Here is a 22,048-nt window from a genome sequence, read left to right on the forward strand (position 1 = left end):
GCTGCTCCTGCTCTTTGGACCTCTGGCCCTGGGGCTCCTGCTGCTGCCTGGTGAGTCCCCGGCTGCGTCCTGCTGCTCCCAGCCCCCCCCCCCGTGTGAGTATCTGCGCCCCTCCCCTGCCTTCCCTGCCCGCAGCCACCCCCTGCCCCCTGCCAGCCCCAGCCAGCCCCCTGCCCCCCACAGCCAGCCCCCTACCCCCAGCCGCCCCCCTGCCCCCAGCCACCGCCAGCCAGCCCCTGCCCCCAGCCGCCGCCAGCCCCTGCCCCCAGACGCCGCCAGCCCCAGCCAGCCCCTGCCCCCAGCCAGCCCCAGCCACCCCCTGCCCCCAGCCAGCCCCCTGCCCCACCCCCTGCCCACAGCCACCCGCAGCCACCCCCTGCCCTAGCCAGCCCCTGCCCCCAGCCACCCCCCTGCCCGCAGCCAGCCCCTGCCCACAGCCACCCACAGCCACCCCCTGCCCCCAGCCAGCCCCTGCCCCCAGCCGCCCCCCTGCCCCCAGCCAGCCCCTGCCCCCAGCCGTCCCCCTGCCTGCAGCCAGCCCCTGCCCCCAGCCGCCCCCTGCCCCACCCCCTGCCCACAGCCACCCGCCCTCTGCCCGCAGCCAGCCCTTGCCACAGCCACCCTCTGCCCGCAGCCAGCCTCTGCCTGCAGCCCCTGCCACAGCCACCCCCTGCCTGCAGCCAGCCTCTGCCCACAGCCGCCCGCAGCCACCCCCTGCCCACAGCCACCCGCAGCCCGCCCGTCTGCATCACCTGCCCACAGCCAGCCCGTGTCACTCCCTGCCTCCAGCTAGCCCTGCCCCATGCCCCTATCTGCAGCCAGACCCACATCCACTGGTGCCCTGCAGTTCCCAGGGCAGTAACCCTGCCCACCTGCTTTAATGAGGGGGGGGCAGGGAGCAGCTGGGACCCACACATGTGCACACCCTAGAGTGACCAGACAGCAAGTGTGAAAAATCGGGACGGGGGTAAGGAGTAATAGGAGCCTATATAAGAAAAAGATCCAAAAATTGAGACTGTCCCTGATCACCACCCACACATGTGAAACGGAGCTCCTTTCTAGTTCAGCCCCATCTTTTTAAAAAAGAACTTTAGGTAGGGTTAAAATACATCTGTATTTTCCTGGACATGTCAGGCTTTTCGGTTCTTAATCACCTCCTGGGAAAATATGGACGTATGGTAACCCTATTGGTACAAAAAATACATGCTGTCGCACATCCCTTAAATCAGAACTTTTTATAGGGAACCCGTTGTTAAGATTTTGGCAGCTCATCACTGGCTACAGGGATTGGTTCCTGGGTTGGTATTTCTGTGGTGTGGTGTGTAGTTGCTGGTAAGTATTTGCTTCAGGTTGGGGGTGGGGTTGTCTGTAAGTGAAGACTGGCCTGCTTCCCAAGAGAATGGACTACATCCACCTGATCAAATTGGCCATGTCAACACTGGTTCTCCACTTGTGAGGTACTCCCTTCGCTTCATGTGTCATTATATAATGCCTGTTCTGTAACTTTCACTCCATGCATCTGAAGAAGTGAGGTTTTTTACCCACAAAAGCTTATGCCCAAATAAATCTGTTAGTCTTTAAAGTGCCACCGAACTCCTTGATGTTTTTGTGGATCCAGACTAACACGGCTACCCCCTGATACTTGACAGTATACTGAATAGGCTCCAGTATAAATTTAACAGTTGAACCTTTACATAAGACTTGGCCATCAACTCTTCCACTTCTCCATTTAATTAACTTTATGCTATTTGCATTGGAAACTATAAAATACTGTGGCCATGATTTTAAAATTTGTTTTGTTTTTTTTAATTTGTTGGGTACAAACCATAAAGGACATGGAGCTGTTCTGTAATAATTTATTAAAAGTGTATAGGACATAGTTATTAAGATGTTTACTGTAGGACTATATGGAGTTAAATTAACAAAGCTGTAGGGAAACAAGCAGGAAGGCAAAACAAAGGCTCCAGATAAAACACCTCCAGGTAAACATTTGGGGAAAAGGGGAAAGGTGGGGTGTTGCTAAAAGACAATGCCTTACCTAATAACTGCTAAGATCTACTTTCTTGGTTCCAGCCAGATATAAAGCTCATTTTTCCATCAGATCAAAAGGACTATAAAAGCCAGCTTAAAAAAGACAGTTTCTGTGGAGAGGCAGCAGTGGTTTGGGAGCAGTTTGCAGGGGAACAAATGGACACCCGTTTCCGGGTCTGAAGAAGCTAACCTTCCTAGGTATCCAGAGGGATGGTAAGCCTTTTGCTCATGTTATACTTGGTTCTCACCGTTAAGATTAAAACAATATTTTAGTTTAAGGCAGCTTTCTGATCACTTTATTTACCACTGGTCACTATCTAAACACAGCTGGACCTGCTGGGGAAGGCACAGTTGATCAACAATGCACTGTAGCCCAGGCCCAGTTTCAGAGGGGTAGAATTACATGATTCTGCCCCAGGAGAGCACAAAGCATGAGGCCTAACACTAGTGAGGGTGCACTTAGAGAGACTAGAGAAAAGGCCAGAGGTGCAACCATGAAGCTAATCATTTTTGAATATCAGGCCATCTATAATGGTCTAATATGGACTTAGAAACGTAACGTTAAGCATTCATTTTTTAAAATCTTAGCTTGCATGTATCAGAACTTGCACAAGCTTTAGTGCTAAGAAATAGCAGCAATGCATTTTTTTCAGCATAAGTGACCATGGTTGACAAAAAGAGATTGTATTCAAGTAGTCATGCGTTTACGATGAATGCCGTGATTCAAAATTTAGAGTTTTAATGGAGGAGGAGGAGGCGGCAGCAGTGATGGAATTTTTTTGGTTTGTTTCCACTGAGGCTTCTAACCTTGGAATGTTGTGAAAATGTGTTTGCTTTTGTTCATTATCTGCTAATGGTTTCAACATGGCATATATGTAAAGCAGAAGTTTAAATAAACCAACCTTTTTTATTTGAAAATAGGAAACTTTTCCCCTCAAAAGTAAAAAAAAAACATTCAAAGAATTTCCTTTAAGCAGCAGTATTCTTCCCAAGCTATATGTAACAACTTCTAGCAGTATAGGAGGTAGCACTCAATTATTTCTAAAAATGGCTTCACTATTATAAACCTTAACAATTAAATAGATAATAAAAATATTTGGTCTGACTTCTCTCTTATCTTCTTGAAGACAAAAAAAGCACATCTATTCATTACTTTTCATATACACCTCACCAATTGTATTAAATATCCTGCAAGTTATTCTTCAGAAAAGAAACCATTTCTGAAGCAATTATATTCACATTGTATGTGAGAATGCTAGATCTTTCATATAGAAAATTGCCTTATGATAGCCTCTATTTATTGAGCACAGTTGAGGATAGCCGGATAGTGTGATGACTTCCAAAAAGTTATCACACTAATTGGGATATTTAGCTTCAGACTTGGCATCATATTTATGGAAATTTCAGCTTTAAATTGTGATTTGCATATCCATACAGGTCTTTAACAATGCAGAGGGTTTGAGTGTCAACTAGTAATGAAAACTATAAAACCAACACTTAAAATTCTATTAGATTAAAGGTTGTGAGAATGCTTTGTAGCAGCTTGTTTTCCTCTCAAATTGAAGAAAACCCTAGGCAGGGCCTTTCTTCTTTTCTAAAGATCGTGTTTTGTTGATTGCCTAAGTTTTTTGTGATCTCTACAACTAAAACCTGTCTGCTCTCATTTCTTGATATATGTGCTCACCTTTTTCAAATACAAGATTAATTGATCAAAATGTGAAGCAATATCACTTCAAGAAACAGCCCTGTTGCATTTGGGCATCTACACCATCTGCTAACTTCCCTTCTTCCCTGAAGGAGGCACTGTATTGCGGGGGAGAGGGAGGATAAATCCAACCAGAACATTTATCACTTCACCTCCACCAATGACAGTATCATAAGTTTAGGGAAGCAACTAAGACTGTAGTATAAACTGGAAAACAAATAAAAAAAAGTCTTCAGTATTTGAAAATTCCTAACACTAAAAAGAACTAGAATATCTAACAATTCTTTATTGAAATGTCAGTAGCCCCTCCACAGTTCAAGCTGAACGACCTTCCACTTGAATACCTTATAGTAGCACCCCTATTAACCAGGGCTTGGGAAAACTCATTTGGGCTGAAAAATGCCAGATTTCTTCCAAAGCCAAAGGAAAATGTTTCTATGACATTTAACGGCAATTCAAATTATGTTTGGATTACTGATCATTAAAAAGTTATCCTGCTTTGTTGTTGACGTATGTCTAACATTTCTCTCCTGCTTGTTCTAAAAGGTATCCCTTTGATTCTTCCATAAGATGCAGTCTTTTAGAACACTTCATACCTGAGGTATACTCTAAGACTGTAATTAAGAAAAGTTATTGTTGATTTTTGCTGTTGAGTTAGTGGACTGAATATTCCTTTGATCTGTATTAATAATTTTGTACTTTTGACTTCAAGTGGATGCAGGATTGAATTCTATATGCATGAGTGAGCACATCATCCTCTATTGACTGGTTGTAATTTCACAGGAATACAAGGATAAGGGTCCTTTTCTATAGCTTATAGCTAATGCAAATCTTCCTTTAGTGCTCAAATGGAAGATGTCTGGATTTTGGAGCTTTAGGAGATGAGTTCTAGAAGTGCATTGACATGGGTGCAACAGAAAGATGACCAGTATTTATGTTCAACACTTGGCTTTGTTGTCTCATCAGTATTTTCCTGTTATGCATACTATATACGATATATTATTTTTTTGAAGTCATGAGATACCAGTAAATCATGTATTTAATAAGAACTATTCATATTGTATTGCTGGGATGTTTGGAAATGTGTGATATGTACACTTCCTGTGGACAAATAATGGCCAAAGATTTTCAAAAGAGCATGTCCGTTGAAAAGTCAGATGTACTTTTAAAAAGTACATCAGCAACAATTATTCATGCTTATTTATGAAAATTTGACTTGTAATGAGGAGAGCAAACTTTAGGCTGTTTTTAAAAAACAGAAAATGTACCCTTAAATTGTAAAACAGTCTGTCATAGTATAGGGGATGCAAATGCTGAATGGAGACAAAATAATTTACTGTATACTAGCAAGGGAAGTTTGTGCATCTGTGTGCTTGCAGTCAGACCACTGCGAAATTTAGAGCAGTCTGACTCAATTCTTTACTGCCTTGTCAGATGCAGTTTTAAATCAGTATTTCCTCTGTAAACAGATGAGCCTGCCAGAACTACACAAAGATATCCAAGGTGCTTGATGTGGACACAGCAGCGAAATGACAGACACGTGCATGGAATTAAGCAGCAACTTTTATTAAACTTTAGCACAGGGGAGGGACATTACCTGCCCATTACTCACACTCTTCTATACCAGATATTTAATTGATTCCTTCCTGGTGGTTACAAGGCTCCTTACAATATAACCCGTATCTTGGAGTAGGCTCTCCTCAGCCTACCTCCCCGCAGGACTCAGCTCTCTCTGAGTCCTAACACCCTCCCTCTGCTAGGGGTACAGAGGGTGCAGAAGGGTGGGGAATCTCAGCCTGCAAAGGCCATAAGGTCTCACCTTGGCCTGGAAATGCCCTAAGTTCTCACCCTACCCATGAGCCCAAGGTCCAGGTTTTTAACCTCTGAGAATCGTTAAATTTAATCCTTTTACCCATACTGGAAAATGGCTGCAAGTTGTGATGAAACAACAACTCACACCAAGTACCTCAGTTTGGAACTAAGTGCATCCCAACTTAATGCATTGTGGCTTGGCCCATAGGTGAAAAAATTCCTTCCTGATGCCCAAAACAGGTGATCAGCTAGACCTGCAGCATTTGTCATGCCAGATTTCTATTCCTAGTTCAGGGTGAGGCTGTTGGAATGGAGCCAGGAGATGCTACACACAGCCCCTGCTCCAGGTTAAATCCTGGAAGCTGAGGAATGCTGTCAGGGGAGGATGACAGGGGAGCTACAATACTCATATACACTGCTTACAGAGTGGAAAGAAACTTACATTCAGCAGTACAGATGTGCAGAGCTTAGTCCCTGAAGCCTTTCATTAATCCTTAACATTATCTCTCATATTTAAGGAAAGAAAGATAGTTTAAAAAAGGACAAGATTACAAACCTGCAAGTAGTATTGCATATTAAATTTGAGTTTAAAGTAGAGCATTACTATTTTAACACTCATTACTATGTCTAGATTAGACTCCACATCGACCAGCTGTGTATCACAAATACAAAAAAACCAAACCATGGTTTTAAGACAGCTGCATAACGTTATTGCAATACTGGATATTTGATTCTGTGACGGAGATACCCAAAGCCTTCTGGCTGGGGGGAAAGCAGTAGATGTGGTATACCTTAACTTTAGTAAAGCTTTTGATAATGTCTTACATGACCTTCTCATAAACAAACTAGGGAAATGCAACCTAGATGGAGCTACTATAAGGTGAGTGAATAACTGGTTGGAAAACCGTTCCAAGAGAGTAGTCATTGGTGGTTCACAGTCATGCTGGAAAGTATAATGAATGGGGTCCTGTAGGGATCCGTTTGGGTCCAGTTCTGCTCAATATCTTCATCAATGATTTAGATAATGGCATAGAGAGAGTACACTTACAAAATTTGCAGATGATACCAAGCTCGGAGGGGTTGCAAGTGCTGTGGAGGATAGAATTATAGTTCAAAATGACCTGGACAAACTGGAGAAGTGATCTGAAGTAAACAGGATGAAATTCAATAAGGACAAATGCAAAGTACTCCACTTAGGAAGGAACAATCAGTTGCACGCATACAAAATGTGAAATGACTGCCTAGGAAGGAGTACTGCAGAAAGATCTGGGGGCCATAGTGGACCACAAGTTAAATGAATCAACAATGCAATACTATTGCAAAAAAGTAGTGAACATCATTCTGGGATGTATTATCAGGACTGTTGTAAGCAAGACACGAGAAGTAATTCTTCCACTCTACTCTGTGTTGATTATGCCTCAACTGGAGTAGTGTGTGCAGTTCTGGACACCACATTGCAGGAAAGATGTGGACAAATTGGAGAAAGTCCAGAGAAGAACAAAGAAAAATGATTAAAAGTCTAGAAAACATAGATCATAGAATCTCAGGGTTGGAAGGGACCTCAGGAGGTCATCTAGTCCAACCCCCTGCTCAAAGCAGGACCAATCCCCAGACAGAGTTTTGCCCCCAATCCCTAAATGGCCCCCTCAAGGATTGAACTCACAATCTTGGGTTTAGCAGTCCAATGCTCAAACCACTGAGCTATCCCTAGAAGTGCTTTTAGCAGAAGCCACCCTCTCTATCCCGCACACGGAGTGGCCAGCATAGGGCTTGAACCCACGACCGTGGCGTTATTAGCACCACGCTCTAACCAGCTGAGCTAGCCGGCCTACAGACATAGATTATTAGGGTTGGAAGTGACCTCAGAAAGTCATCTAGTCCAACCCACTGCTCAAACCAGGACCAAATCCCCAGATAGCTTTTTACCCCAGTTCCCTAAATAGCCCCCTTAAGGATTAAACTCACAACTCTCGGTTTAGGAAGCCAATGCTCAAACCACTGAGCTATCCCTATTCCATGACCTATAAAGGAGGATTGAAATAATTGGGTTTGCTTAGTCTGGGAAAGAAAAGGCGGGGGGTGGGGGGGAGGGAGAGACATGATAATTTTCAAGTACATAGAAGGCTGTTACAAGAAGGAAGGGGAAGAATTGTTCTTAACTTCTGAGGCTAGGACAAGAAGCAATGGTCTTAAATTGAAGCAAGGGAGGTTTAGATTGTGTCAGGATGGTTAAGCACTGGAATAAATTGCCTACGGAGGTTGTGGAATCTTCAACATTGGAGATTTTTAAGAACAGGTTAGACAAATATTGTCAGGAATGGTCTAGATAATACTTAGTCCTGCCATGAGTGCAGGGAACTGAACTAGATGACCTCTCAAGGTCCCTTGCAGTTCTATGATTCTATGAAACACCTATGAATATTACTTTGACCACTATAGTTTTCCACTTAATATATCCTATTAAAATTATACCCTGTTGTGTTATGTCAATACGCTTGTCCTAGTATGCACAAATTGATTTCTTAAGGAGGAATTCTGCTCCGTTAAAATGCAAGAAAACGTCCAAGTAGATTCAGATACTATATCTACTCAGTCCTTCCTGCCAATTATTGCAGTTTTTAATCATTTTTTAAAATCTCCCTTTAGCTCTGAAACATCCATATAACTAAAGAGAGAAAATGAACATAAACAGAGAAAGTCTGAAACTTTTGATATAGAAAGCGCTGTTAAATGAACAGAATAAAATGAAAATTATAAAGATCCTTTCCCCTAACATTATGCTGAAGTTTAAAGTAAAATATTTTCAGACACGAGAGTGATTTTGAAATTGGCGCTAATATATAGTTTAAAGCCACTAAGCCACTGCATCTGGGTAGTTTAACTGTGATAGAAAGCTTTCATAAACTGAATACTCTTCACTGCCAAACACGATGCGGTAATAAATATAAAGGTAAACAAGCAAGATTATTTATATTACATATTTTCAAAGTTGTTTGCTTAAAGATTTAGCACAGTACTAATTACAGATATACTTTGCTGAATTATAGTAAATTATTCTATTTAGTATTATTTTAATCTCATAATGCAAATAAATTAAGATGTTAGGATATAAGAATTAGTTATTTCTGTCTTCGCATTCAGCTGTTCTTACAATGACACATCATACTCTTTCTGATGACAATTTATTATCATAGTAATGACACATACTGAAGCCACCTAACATTTTCCATGATAAGACTCAGTTTTAAGTTGCTTATATCTTTAGCACAGTTCATTCATTCAGGCTAAAAAGAAATGTATGCTAGATGTCTGTCTCAAGATGAATTTGGGGGAGAATTTTTCAGCAAAAATGGTTTAGCCATTTCCAAGAAAGCTGTGGAAAAATAAGTTTTTGTCTGTCTTAAAAAGTTCCTACAAGATTTATACTGAGAAACTTTAGTACCTATATCAGTTCCTCCACCTCGTGACTGAGAAACTTAGAAATAAAACATTCTAGGTGACCTCATCTTTAGAATCAATCCTGGAGATGCTTACTTGGCAATCAGAGGCTTCTTTTTCAACAGTCTCAGTCAAAGTCCCTATTAAACTCTAGAGCAACTATCATTTTATTTGGACTTTACAAGCCTTAATAGCTTGGCTGCCCTCTAGCCTCATTCTCATACAGAGGTCAGTAAAGTATAGTTTAGAGGTTGTAGTTAATGCATAGTAAGAATAGATGGGTATTTTTGTTGCTGTGGCTAATTCATGGAAATAGAGTTAAGAGTCAAAGAGTAGTTAAGGGCAGACAAGCTTCTATAACACTTTTGCATAAACTACTCATTTGCAACAAACTCAAAAGTTTGTTCAATAGGTATAAAAAAAAAAAACATTCTGAATCCACTTTGAGAAGATTCCAAGAACAAAAGTAAATTGAGTATAGGACGGCTCATAGCCATTGGTTTTACAGCTTGTTCACAGTAAAAACAATTCTAACCCCAGATTCTCTAGTCCGGGGGTTCTCTCAACAAAATTTTTGGTGGCCTCAGAGTGCGGCCACCAACTCTTGCAGGTGGCCGCGCTGACAATTTTACCTAAAGTACTTTAATTAACTTTAGAAAAAACAAATAAATATGCATATGTACATGTTGAAATCATGGTAATTTATTTATGTAGGGTTTTTCCCAGACTCAGTAATAAAAATAATGTACAGTGGTCTGTCTTCTTTACTGGACCTAAACAGAATAGAAACACAAATAAGGTGCTTTGCATGTTCTTGTCTTTTTGTTGTTTCTTTTGCTTTTTTTGGTTGCTTTTTTAAAAAAGTAAGTCTTTAGTAAGTCTGCTGCTGTAAAAAGTGATATTTGTATGTTTGTTAATATTACTTTTCAAAGCAGACTTAGTCAGCCCCGGCAAGCCCTGGGAGAAATTAAGCCCTGGATGCAGCGGTGGGCAGGGAGGCCACAGGGCCCAGGGACGATGGCATGGAGCCTGGAACCAGAGCCTGCTACCGCATGTACGTAGCCCGAAGCCCCGCAGCTGAAGCCGGCCCCACTGCCCCTGGGAAAGTGGAGAATTCATCAGCTGCCTGCACCTCCAGCTTGTGTGTCTCCAGAGGGGAGCAGGGCCCGAGGGGCCACTGCTTTTCCCCTCCCAAATCACAGCCCAGGAGGCTGTAGCCGTAAGAAGAGCCCCTGATGGCCGCATGCAGCCACAGTGGACACATCTGAGAAACACTGCTCCAACAGCACCCATTTTGTTTAAGGGAAAATGATCTAAAATTGTATTCAAGATACAATTAGATATTGAAACAAACTTCAAACAAAATGGTGAAATTATTTTGATATAGCTCTTTAGATCACCACCATGACAGAATGAACACGTTATTTAGCAGTTTAAGATAAAAACAAGTTTAAAAAACAGTAATGAAAAATATTTTTCTCCTAACATTCTTATGCATATCTTCAAAGTACAGCCTCTGAAAGTGCTGACAATCCAGAAAGGCAATCACACAGAAATTGCTGAAAGTCCACTTTCAAAGATTTTTAGTTTTAACAGTTCATAAATATGACAAATGATTGGCCAATTATTACCTGTATTCCTTTTTCTGATTATTGAAGAAGTCTGTATTTAAATAAAAGCTTTGCCTCTGGTCTAACACAGCAATGAAGTCATAATCCCATGTTTATCAGTCTGTTGCTATGGAAATATATACACATCAAATTCAGCACAATGACTTCATATCACATCAAGTAGGAAGAAAAGAGTAATTGCAAAGCAAGCCATTGATTTAGGGGATTAGAAATAGGAGGGGAAACAAGCTCCAGTTCCATAGCTCAGCCAGCCAAGGAGAGTAACTGTCTGTTTGATGATCTATGTGAAATGAGTTGGTAGTTTCAATCCAGTTCCTTGTGGAGTCATCCACATCACAGACTATCACAACTGCAGAGACAGTCTTGTTGGCAGTTTCAAAAGAGATCAATCACTGAGTGGCCATGACACTTGGACCTCCTTCTTGCCCCTAGAGGAGGATCCTCCTAATGAGGGGAGGTCAATGAGTGAGATGACAATGGTGCATTTGCAGTACCATTGTCCGTGCTGTCTTTGTGATTCCAGGACCTTACTCTCCAGAGCTATCTGTCCAACATTTTTCCAGGACAAATAGACTAGCACCTTTTGTGAGCAACACATACTTAAGTTAATCATGAATATTTTGATAATTGGCTAACATGACAAGGAAAGCTATGACAAAATGAAAGGTAAGACAAATGTAATCAAATATGTTTGAAAAGCTATTCAGTAGGAAAGTGCTCCTTCCTTCTTGCTACTTTCAAAGTTAAGTAGAATTCCATAACAAAATATCAAGGGGCAGTTTAGCAATACAGTGGAAATGCAAGGCTGCTGCTACTCAGGGGATTGGAGTTCCAGACTGCTGAAGTCTGAAATACCCAGGCCAGATGGACAGAGCCCTAAACACACCATACTTAGCTCCTAGTATTTCATGGGTGAAGGTGGCAGCAGAGAAGGCAGGACAGAGAGTGGGGAGGTTGTAAGAAACCTGAAAAGGAATGGCATTGATTCATTCGCTAGGAAACAAGATAAAAAATGGAATGGGTTTCAATATTAAGTGTCAAAAAAATTGTAAACAGCAACCTAGGGAAAAATACATCCACTACCTTTATGGTCGATGTACAGAGTCCCTTCTAAAGCAGGAATTTTGTCCACATAGGTTATTCTGTCTACAGAGAAGGATAAAGGTAGAACAGTGAAAGGCTTACAGTGCATATGACCAAGGCCCCAGTCTTGTAGACATGGAGACCTGGGCACATGTAGAGTTCTACTGACTTCAAGGAGACCTAGTACAGGTGCAGGATTGGGGCCCCAAGACAATATTTGAGTAAACTCTATAGTGTATGAATCATCACAAATAAAAACAGATATGTAGCTATTGTTGCCATTAATGACTCTAAAAAGGAGTTTAAATTCTATGTTTAAGGTTAAAAATCAAGAGCTTCAAGAACACTTATGATTTCAGATCTCAAACATGTTTGGAAAGTTCCATTTGTAAAACTGCCAGTGGAAAAAGAGAAAAGAGCTCAGGATTTTTCTAGAGTTATGTGAACAAGTAAATTCTCCCCTTCCACGTTAGGTCAAAATAGCAGACTTCACATACATGCTCTGTTATATTCACAGCATCCTTTCACCAAATAAGGGTTGGACTTCATGGTCCTAGACAACTTGGGCTGAAACTTTTCCTCAGTCTACTCTACTGCCAAGGGAGACTGTTTCTTGGCCTAAGTCTATTATGATGGGCAAGAGGATGCCTCGCTGCCCACTTTAACAATGGCAGAGAAATTTTCTTTAGGTTGGAAATGGTACATGTTATTTCTTCAGTAGCTCATAGGATTTCATGATGGATTAAGTTTATTTTTCTTACATTAATTCTTTTCTTTGGTGAGGCCTTTTTTGGACAATAACTCTTCCACAATTTGGGTGATTTGTTGTTTTGTAAGGCTGTTTGCTGTAAAGTGAAATATGCAGGAATTATTAGCCTGCTTGACAGGAACTCTAAAGGTTTTTCTAAGAGAGCTCATTTCTCATTTGCTTTTGGCTGAAGGAGCACTTTGAAGCTTTTTTTCTGATTACACTGTCACTAAATACAAAAATCTCTATCTGAATATTTTCTCCATTGAAGCAACTGGCAGGGCAGTGTTAGTGTCAATAATACTCAGCCAAAATGGCAGCGATGCAATCAAAACATACAAAAATACATAAAGTAATTATCTTTCTTGCATTTTTCATATTTGTCATAAAATTGCTTTGGTACCTTTTATAGGATAGCTGTAGAAGCGACCAGCATGTTTTATCTTTGCAATACTGTGATTAGCAGAAGCATTTTTGTGATTTTGAACATATGACAAGAATCAGAATTTTGGATCGGCATGCTTTGGTGTGGAGTTTGTTATAAGACCAAAATATACCTAACCAATAAATTTTGTGGCATACTTTTAAAAAGTTATTCACTTTCTTTGGTAGTTTCCATTGCTTTATTTCATATTCAGCTGGATGAAGGCAGAGATCAATTCCGGTATGGATTAGGATACTTATTTTTTGGTGGGGGAGAGGAGGGAGAAAAAATACCTATGTTGGCACAGGTCTGTACATCTTAGTACAACGCCACATTTTGAGAAAGGAAAATATCTATTCCATACTCAAGGAATTTATATCTTTGCAAGTTAATTTTAACATGTTTTGAAGGTGGACTATATCATTATGAAATATTAACTAATTTCACATACAATTTTACATATAAAACTGGAGGAGACTAGGGCTAACATGTCCCTTCAGCTGTGCTAGGCACTGAAAACAAGGAGCTTCAATGTAATACACAGTTAGAGAAGGACCATGTCAGGAACTCGAGGGGAAGAGTTGGATGAAGTGGTAGGTGAGGAAAATTTTAGAGGAAACATGTTAGATAGATGTGAGAGGTGCAATGTGAGAATCTGAGGCCAGAGAGTAAGTGATTGGTTCTCTAAGGGAAAGATCAGAAAAATGAATCAGTGTTATAGCAGTTGAGATAGAAAGGAAGGGTCAAATTTTGAAGATACAGAAGAAACACTAGCAGGATTTGACAACAGACTGGATGTGGACAGCAGGAAAGGGAGGAGAATCTAATACAACTCCAGGAAGGTGAACCTATAATAATAGTAATATAATATATAGAGATATACCTATTTCATAGAACAGGAAGGGACCTTAAAAGGTCATCAAGTCCAGTTCCCTGCCTTCACTAGCAGGACCAAGTACTGTCCCTGACAGGTTTTTTTTGCTCCCCAGATCCCTAAATAGCCCCCTCAGGGATTGAACTCACAACCCTGGTTTAGCGGGCCAATGTTCAAACCACTGAGCTATCCCTCTCCCCCTAACCTGAAGAATGGTAGAATTCTTTACACTGATACCAAAGAGACTGGAGGAAGAAAATCAGGTTTTTTTCCGCCATTTCATAATAGAGTTTGAGTGAGCAACTGGGCATCCAGAAAAAAAGAAACTAACAGATATTCCCTCCTGCAAGATTGATAAGAGGAAGAGAAGTCATTGCAGAAACGGTATTGTAAAAGCAACAATTGAAGTCACCCAGCATCAGGAAGATAGTATCAAGGAAGAAGAGGAAGGAACAAAAGATGGAGCCTTAAGAGATACCAATAAAGTGCAGAAGACAGGAACAGAGTTACTACAGTATATCACAAGTCACACTGGATATAAATTAAATCACACATCACTAGTATTTCCCATAAGAAGACAGTTGCCATGGCAACAAATGCAACAAGGCTTTCGTGTTCAATAACAGGCAGACATTTTATTTTTAAATGATCAGAAGCAACAGTCTCTTAAAATCTCTATTATTCTGGAAAACATTTTTAAAAGCCATAGTGTTCTTCCTGGGTATATGGTATGCAGACAGAAAATTATGATTTTATTAGGTTAAGCGGTTACTTTTGTAACACATTTAGTCGGCTATGCTTAGTGGTTTTTATAAAATGGTTTACTGTTAGTTTTGTATTTTGATATATGGTAACAAAACAAAAAAATTAGAAACAGCATTAGAGAAAAATACCAGAAAAATCAGCAGCAATCCTTTTGAGTCAAGCCTTCACCAATTGTTAGGTTACAGCTGCCTTTGCTAATATGCAATTCAAGTTCACTCTTACAGCAACAGAAAGTGTTCTTTTACTGCCATCTAGCCTCCATTAATGAATTTACAAAATAGCTGCATGAAAAACTGACCATCATCATAGGGAATTCAAGTAAAATTTTAAACACTTCTTTGTGAAGTACACAAATCTCACTATTAACCTGTTGACATTTTTAGTAGTATAATGTAGAACTTAATTAGAACCACAGCCACTAGCAGAATGGCATCCTGGTACATAATTAGGGCTCCAAGACACAACGGTAATACAAATGTTATGCCTAAATAAATCTGTGGAAAATAAAAATTCTGATCAATGTTATAAGACTTTTTCCAAAGAAAAAGTGAGGTTTTTACTCCAGAGGAAAACCAGTGCTATGTTTGCATTTTAGCTTCAAATAATGCAATACTTTAATCTAACAAGTAATAAACAAACAATTTTCTTTGATACTCTTAACCAGAGAGCACTCACAATATGGATGATCAACTCTCTTCTACTGTCTACCAGACTGGCAGCTGGATGAGAATTGGCTACCTGATGCTCAGCCTGGAGGGAAACTGCGGCAGACTGAGGTAAAAGCCTGGATAAACTGGCAGAACTTTTATCATTTGCCTAAGTTAAGCAGTTTTCCCACACTGTGTTACACAAATTAACTACTCCAGGTAGCAGCAGAACCTATGGCTCTCCTAAAATGCAGTTGGCAGGAGGCTATAATCTTTTCTTCTGGAGATGGACCTTGCCAGACTGTGAAAACACTTAATGGATAAAGCACTGAAAGTAAACCCTATTACAGAGCTCACCTACACTAGAACCATCTCTAAATCAGTCAACCAGTGAACAAATAATTAGAAGTTGAGGATAGAACTGAACCATGTGCCCAGTTCTTACACAAACTGTCTTGTAGTTTTAATCTGCTCACACTTTTTCCAAATAAAACCAAGTAAATCGATTTCTCCTGGATTGAAATTTTTGCTGCAAAAGTTGCTACCACTATAGAAAATTTCCTATCACTATATAGTTTAAAGGATGGTGATATAATTACTTGCAGTCAAATATACTCAGTCAGTGTTTATCTTAGGGATAAAATGAGAGCTGCAATTACCTTTATATACTGTTACTGAATTTGAAATGCAAAGAACACTAGTTGACTCCCTGTCACTGAGGGAGAAAACCTGGCTCTATTGAAGTCAATGGGAGCTTTGCCATTGACTTCAATAGGGCTAGGATTTCACTCGGAGTTTTCTCAAAAACCTAATCAAATTAAAATTCATTCAATTTTTAGAGCTGAGGGTACAGAGGAAAACAAAATGGAGGCTAAATCTTTATCAGTCACCAAGAGCACACAAATGAGTATTACAAAAAGTAAAGATTTATAAAATACTGTTCGGCAGAACAAAGTACACACACACAAACTCTTGTGGCTTTCTAATATTTTGTAAGTATTTTACATTATGCTGTAATTTTGTGAACCTGTCAATACACACATAGCTGAAAGGAACACTGATGATCTGAAGGTTTTTTAAATTGACTGATTTATATTCAGTTTTCTGATAGAAGAGCTTAATTCTAAGTCCTGATATATTTATCTTATTTCAAAAAGGATTTAACAGATTTTCTTGCTCCCTAGTTGATGTTTGGAAGGGCCTTTTGTACAGGCCAGAGAGCAACAACCAAACAAACTAGCACTTGCCTCTCTACCATTTTCTCTGTGTACACTCCTTCCTTTTCTCTTCAGTTTCAACTTATCTGTTACCTTTACTAGTACATACTCTATGCAGGGTCTGAGGAAGGTCATGTATCATCTGTAAAATATTAAAATCATCAATACGGACAACTGTGTACAAAATCAAAGAATTTTTTTTAAATGTTATAGAAATGTTAGAGGCCACTTGTAAGAGTTCAAAGAAAATTTTCAAATAGAAATTTTTAATTGTAGAAGTTCATGCTACAAACCTCACTTACAATCCTTTGAAATAAAAGGAAATACTAATTACTGTTTCCGCTCATTTGAGACCTGACTTGACAGCACCATGTGAGCTATTTTATCCCTTACTTTGCGAATTTAAGAAGTGAATAATAGAAGGAAGACTGGAACTTATTAAGCAGAGATGCCATGCTAGTCTTTTTCACATCAACTTGAATAGTAAAGATTTACTCTGTCAGTTCTAATTCTAGCTACTGCATCAGATGCATAAGCTTTCCCACTCTAAAGGAAAAAAGGTTATTTGCCAAAATAACTTGTTCACCGAATGTCATGCTTCATGGAATACAACTACAAGAATCTTGCACCTGGTCATATAGCCATACAACCTCTTAATGCAGTATTTGATAGTTTAGGATGTGCAGGACTTGAGTGATGCATATGTTGTTGTAAAAGATATAAATACCACCTCATATAATCATCCTTCACTTTCTTGCATGCCAGGCTACAAACACCACTCAAATTTGACTCAGCCACGCCTCTGTCACTATACTATGTCCTCCTGCCCCCATCCCCCCCTTGTTCAATTCACATCCCTTTTCAAAAGTATTTGGAAACACATCCACATCATCCCCTTCCCTAAAGCAAGGAAATAATTTGGACCTCATATACCTTTCCTGGTAAGTGACACAAACTTCCAATTATTTCCTCACTTCAGGGAAGGGGATGAAGCAGATGTGTTTCTAAATGCTTCTGAAATGGTTGAACAAGGTTGGGCAGGAGGACATGGTACAGTATCTGGCTCCATCTCTCAGATTAGGGTTTTACTGGTGCAATCTCCATATTGAGCTGATATTGATACACATTCTCCCTTTCCTCTGTCTGTATGTCTCTCTCACTTTAGAAGCTATAGGACTGATGTGTAGGGGAAGTTCTCATGAGCCCCATCTTACCCCTGTCATCCAAAAATCTTTGGGTATGAACTTAATACCTGGTCCTCCCACTTCCACCTCCCATCCCATTGCTAGGGCATTCACATGGATGTCTTTAAAGTATCTGCTTCCCTGGCCATGGGTTGAGGCTCCTCCCCCCCCCATCCCTTTGAATATTCCAGGAAGCCACTCTTTGGAAACAGGAGAAATAAGGTAGGGCTGGCTCCCTGTGAAGCAGCTCTTAACCATGCACTGCTTTTAACAGCAGAAGGATCACACTTACTTTAGAAATGCAATCTGAACTAAACAAGGTGGCTCAGAAGGACATGGCACAGTGATGGAGTAGCTCCTGGGCCAAATATGAGTGAGTGGCATTGCGACTTAGCACACTGGCCATACATTTGAGTGATGTGAGCAACTATAAAAAGTTGAAGTGTATAACAACAGTTGCTAACTGCATGACGTCTTGATTAAAAACTGGAATGATACAAAAACAAGGCACACGTTAAATGAACTTAAACTTGCTAACTGATACATCTAAAAATATAATTAAAAAGGGGAAATTGTCAAGTGGATGAGTTTTTGGTAGGGTCCCGCAGGGATTGGTTCTTGGCCCTATGCTTTCTTAATACTGTTAGCACTGACTTGGCAAAAACAAAATTAAGAAAGACTGGCGGAATGGTAAACAATGGACAAGTCACCAACATAGAGCAATATGGATTTTTTTGGTAAGCTGTTTGCCTGCATCCAATATGCATTTCAATATGGCCAAATGTAAGGTCATACATTTAGGAACAAAAAAATATAGGCCACACAGGTAGGATGGAGAACTGTATCCTGGGAAGCAGGAACTATGAATAAGATTTGGGGATAGGCAAGAATGGGACTGCAGGAGAGGTGATGGTGGACAATCAGCAGATGGTGACATAAGGTCCCAGAGCAACGCTGTGGCCAGAATGACTAATGCAATCTGTAGACATATAAACAGGGAATCTCAAGTAAGAACATTACATTGCCTCTATTTGACATGGATTTAACTGCTACCAGAATTGTGTCCACACGTCAAGAAGGATGTGGGTATATTTGAGATGGCTCAGTGACGAGCCACAAACGGTGGATAAAAATCAAGTCGGATTTTTTTTATTAAAAAATTGATAATTAAAACTATCAAAAAAATTAAGACACATTATAGCTCAAAGATATCTCATCCTGGAATAGGGATTATAAATTCTATAGTATGAGACAATATATTCAAGCAATGTTTAAGAAAAGTTTTGTAAATGAGTTCCAATAGTTCATGGATTAGGGACCCAATCTTATGGAGTTCCAGAGGTATCTGTATAGATTATTTAGGTTAATCTTTCTATCTACTCAACAGGACTCAGTGCTCAGTCTAGAAGATACCATCAAAGATGCTTCGTTTTTGCAGTCTTCTACTACAAGGCCATTTCCTGGTTCATACCAGTTCCCTAGAACATGGTCTTCTGGCCCTCTCTACTCTGACAAGGGGCAGTTTACCCCATTACTTGCATCCCTTTTGTCATATGAAAGGACTTCACTAATGTCATGCCTATGAAACTTTAGTTCTGTAGTCCCTTTAAACAGGACAAGTTCAGTAAAGAGGCTATATGAGTTCATATGATAAGTTGTCTTGTCATAGCATTCCATTAAGTGAAACATCCAAATGCAAGTCACCAAAACCCCTTTATAAACAAATATAAACCAAACACTTGGTTAACTGTTCTCATAATGGATGTATACGGTGCACCAAGTATTTCAGTTTGTCATTTTCTATTCGAGGATGTTTTAAACAGTTCTAGTTTCATTTCAAACATTGAGTTGTTTATATTAAGCCATAATTGTAATGTATATAATTTACTTGAAAGTATTAGCTGTAATAGAAAAGGGTAAGTGGAAAGGGAGTCCCTACACAATTTTAATATCCAAAGCAGAAAAAGTAAAAGTAAGCATTTTAAAACTCTACATACATTTGACCAAATAACACCAGGTTACTTGATTCTTGCCTGCAGTTTGATGTACCTCTTTTTCTCTCTCCTCCCCATGGTTTAAATTAAGCAAGGATATAGAAAAAATTAGATTGAACACAAATTGTACAAAAGTGTTACATTAAACAGCTCTTATTTAGATTTATGACAGTATCAATTTGAAATGTCAAACTAAAAACTGGGAGTTTGCTTCCCAGAAGGATCTTACAGCGTAAGTGAAATACTTTAAAAATCTAAGACAAGCTAATTGATACTAAATGATTTATAAGTAATTAAGTTACAGTAATGGAAATGTGTAAGGTTAATTAGCCATGATACTCTTTACAATATCATTCATTTTAGCAAGTTACTTTTTTTTGTTTGTTTGTTTAATTTGAGGGGAAAGTTTAAAACAAGTAACTTTCTTCATCATATTTCAGCCTGATTATTTAAACCTTTAAAAAGGTGGGTAATGTTTAACCTGAAAAGGGGTTTGTTGCATCTAATAGATGCTAATCCGGAAGCTCTCTTTCCAACAGAGATTTAGTTACTGAGGAAACTGAAGTATCAGAAGATTCCAGAGATACCCTTAACCTAAGCCAGTACAAGATCTTCAACTAGAATTTACTCTTCTTGGGCTCCTTTGCACGGGAAAGTGATATTTTATTTAAAAACCCACAATATTAAACACAACTTAGCACTCAGTGTAGATAAAAACTGGCATTTATTATTGTGTCTGCTGCTCCTGATTGACAACCAGCTGACAACATTAAACACAGTCCTTATCTACAAACACGTTAACATTTTTTCACACAATGTCATCTTCCAGTGTAGAGAAACCATTTTAGTCATCAAAAATTTAATCTTTATTTTCAACATATTCAGGACACAAAGTAAGACTATTAATTATCTCAAGCTTGCCAAGGTAAAAAGGACAAAATAATTTTAAGGATGTTCTGGGGGGTGAGTGGGGTGATGTTTTCAGAAACCTTTTAACACTAACAACTATGCTGTTTTTGTTTAAGTGAAAGAAGTCAGGGAGAATGTCCATTTATGTTGTGTATTTCAGGCTATGTTAATTCAATTAATATTTTAAAAAGAGTTTCCAAATAAAATATGCAAAGAATTAACAATTTTTGTATGTATTATACAAGACTAAACTTATTGGGGGGAAAATATTGACAGTTCAGTCCAAGGTCATATTTCAAAGGAGGAGATAATGAGAGGTTTTGTTTACTGTGCTCCTATGAAATTACATGATTTCGCCCTCAATAGCTATTACAAAGGTCACTGTGGAATCTGTCAGGCAGTTAACCCTCAATTACGTGTGAATACCACATTCTTACTGGGGAGAAGCTAATTCTTGACAGCTGATACTTGAATAAGCATAATAAGCAAATCTGCAATAAAATATGTTACCAGGAAAAACGGGGGTACAATGAACCTGTTAGAGTAACGAGCACCCAAGCATACCTTTGTGCTTAGTTCTATAAATTGCAAATCTTGTCTTGTCAAGTTTACAGAGACATAATAGTTTAGAACCACATTTAAGACTTTTACGTCTATTTTTGTAATCACACCCTTTACAAATTTCCCGTCTCTTTTCTTAATAACAAGCCAGATTTTTATTACAATTACTTGCCCAGTGACATTGGGATCAGGAAGCCCTGTGACTATAGGAATATCTTGGTCCCTATTTCCAAGCCTGCTGGTGACTGGACATACGTGAAAGCCCATAACAGGCAAGAACCTTAACTCATACCCCTCAGTTCTTTTAATAGTCAACACATTAGGCAGGATCCCATCTCCCATCAAAACAGCAACTGAGGGGTATTTAAGTGAACGTAAAACACCTTTTGTTAGCAAGTTGCACAGTTCAACTTGTAATATTACACAGTTTTTAATACTGTCTGCGATACTGCCACCAGAATTGGCCTTTGACGCATCAATTTTCTCACTAAAATAAAGTGAATAAAAAAAAAGGGACAGCATCAGTACATTGGTGCTATCATGGCAGTGAGGATCAGCAGCTGTCGAAAGTAAGAGAGATTGTAAAAACCACTTTTAGTTGTTTTAAAAACGGATTTGTTGAGAAATCCATGTAATCCATTGAACTAAATTTGTAAATGGTCCATGTGGGCTGATTTTTAGTCTAAATATGACTATTTGGGGAAAATCTATGTACAACTTATGAATTATAGTGGCAAAATTGTGGTATCATAGAAAATCTCTATGTGGATGTGCAATCGCACATTTTCTGACATTGGCTTTAGCACATCTCTGCCAGACCAGGGACAACAGACAGTTGTTACACTTTAATGGCCACCTATTCGTGGCAACACCTTGAGACAGCTAGTTGGCTGAAACTGGAAGAAACTAGTCCCTCCAATTTCTCTGCAGGGAGGGAGTGGAAAATCCTCAGCAGTAGAACAAAGAAACCAGGTGGGGACATATAAACTCAAGGAACTCAGTCACACAAGAAGCCTTAGACAGGA

General features: G+C 39.5%; 1 protein-coding gene, 1 long non-coding RNA gene and 1 other non-coding gene across 15 annotated transcripts in view; 1 reads left to right on the top strand and 2 right to left on the bottom strand.

Moving 5' to 3' along the window:
- Positions 1-22,048, bottom strand: part of CCSER2 (coiled-coil serine rich protein 2) — a 139,820-nt gene that overhangs the window by 84,710 nt on the left and 33,062 nt on the right. The gene's annotated exons all lie outside the window — the stretch shown is intronic.
- On the top strand, positions 9-20,773 carry LOC123374272. Of its 5 annotated transcripts, XR_006581052.1 has the most exons (6): positions 9-50; positions 2,074-2,244; positions 4,283-4,337; positions 9,919-10,040; positions 15,176-15,287; positions 20,093-20,773. It is a non-coding gene; the product is annotated as an uncharacterized LOC123374272 (long non-coding RNA). The 5 variants fall into 5 exon arrangements; XR_006581051.1 differs by lacking the exon at positions 4,283-4,337; XR_006581053.1 differs by lacking the exon at positions 4,283-4,337 and having other exon boundaries at positions 9,922-10,040.
- TRNAI-AAU lies at positions 7,304-7,377 on the bottom strand. Its single transcript has one exon. It is a non-coding gene; the product is annotated as a tRNA-Ile (tRNA).

The sequence above is a fragment of the Mauremys mutica genome, chromosome 7, assembly GCF_020497125.1.
Source record: "Mauremys mutica isolate MM-2020 ecotype Southern chromosome 7, ASM2049712v1, whole genome shotgun sequence".
Taxonomy (NCBI): Eukaryota; Metazoa; Chordata; order Testudines; family Geoemydidae; genus Mauremys; species Mauremys mutica.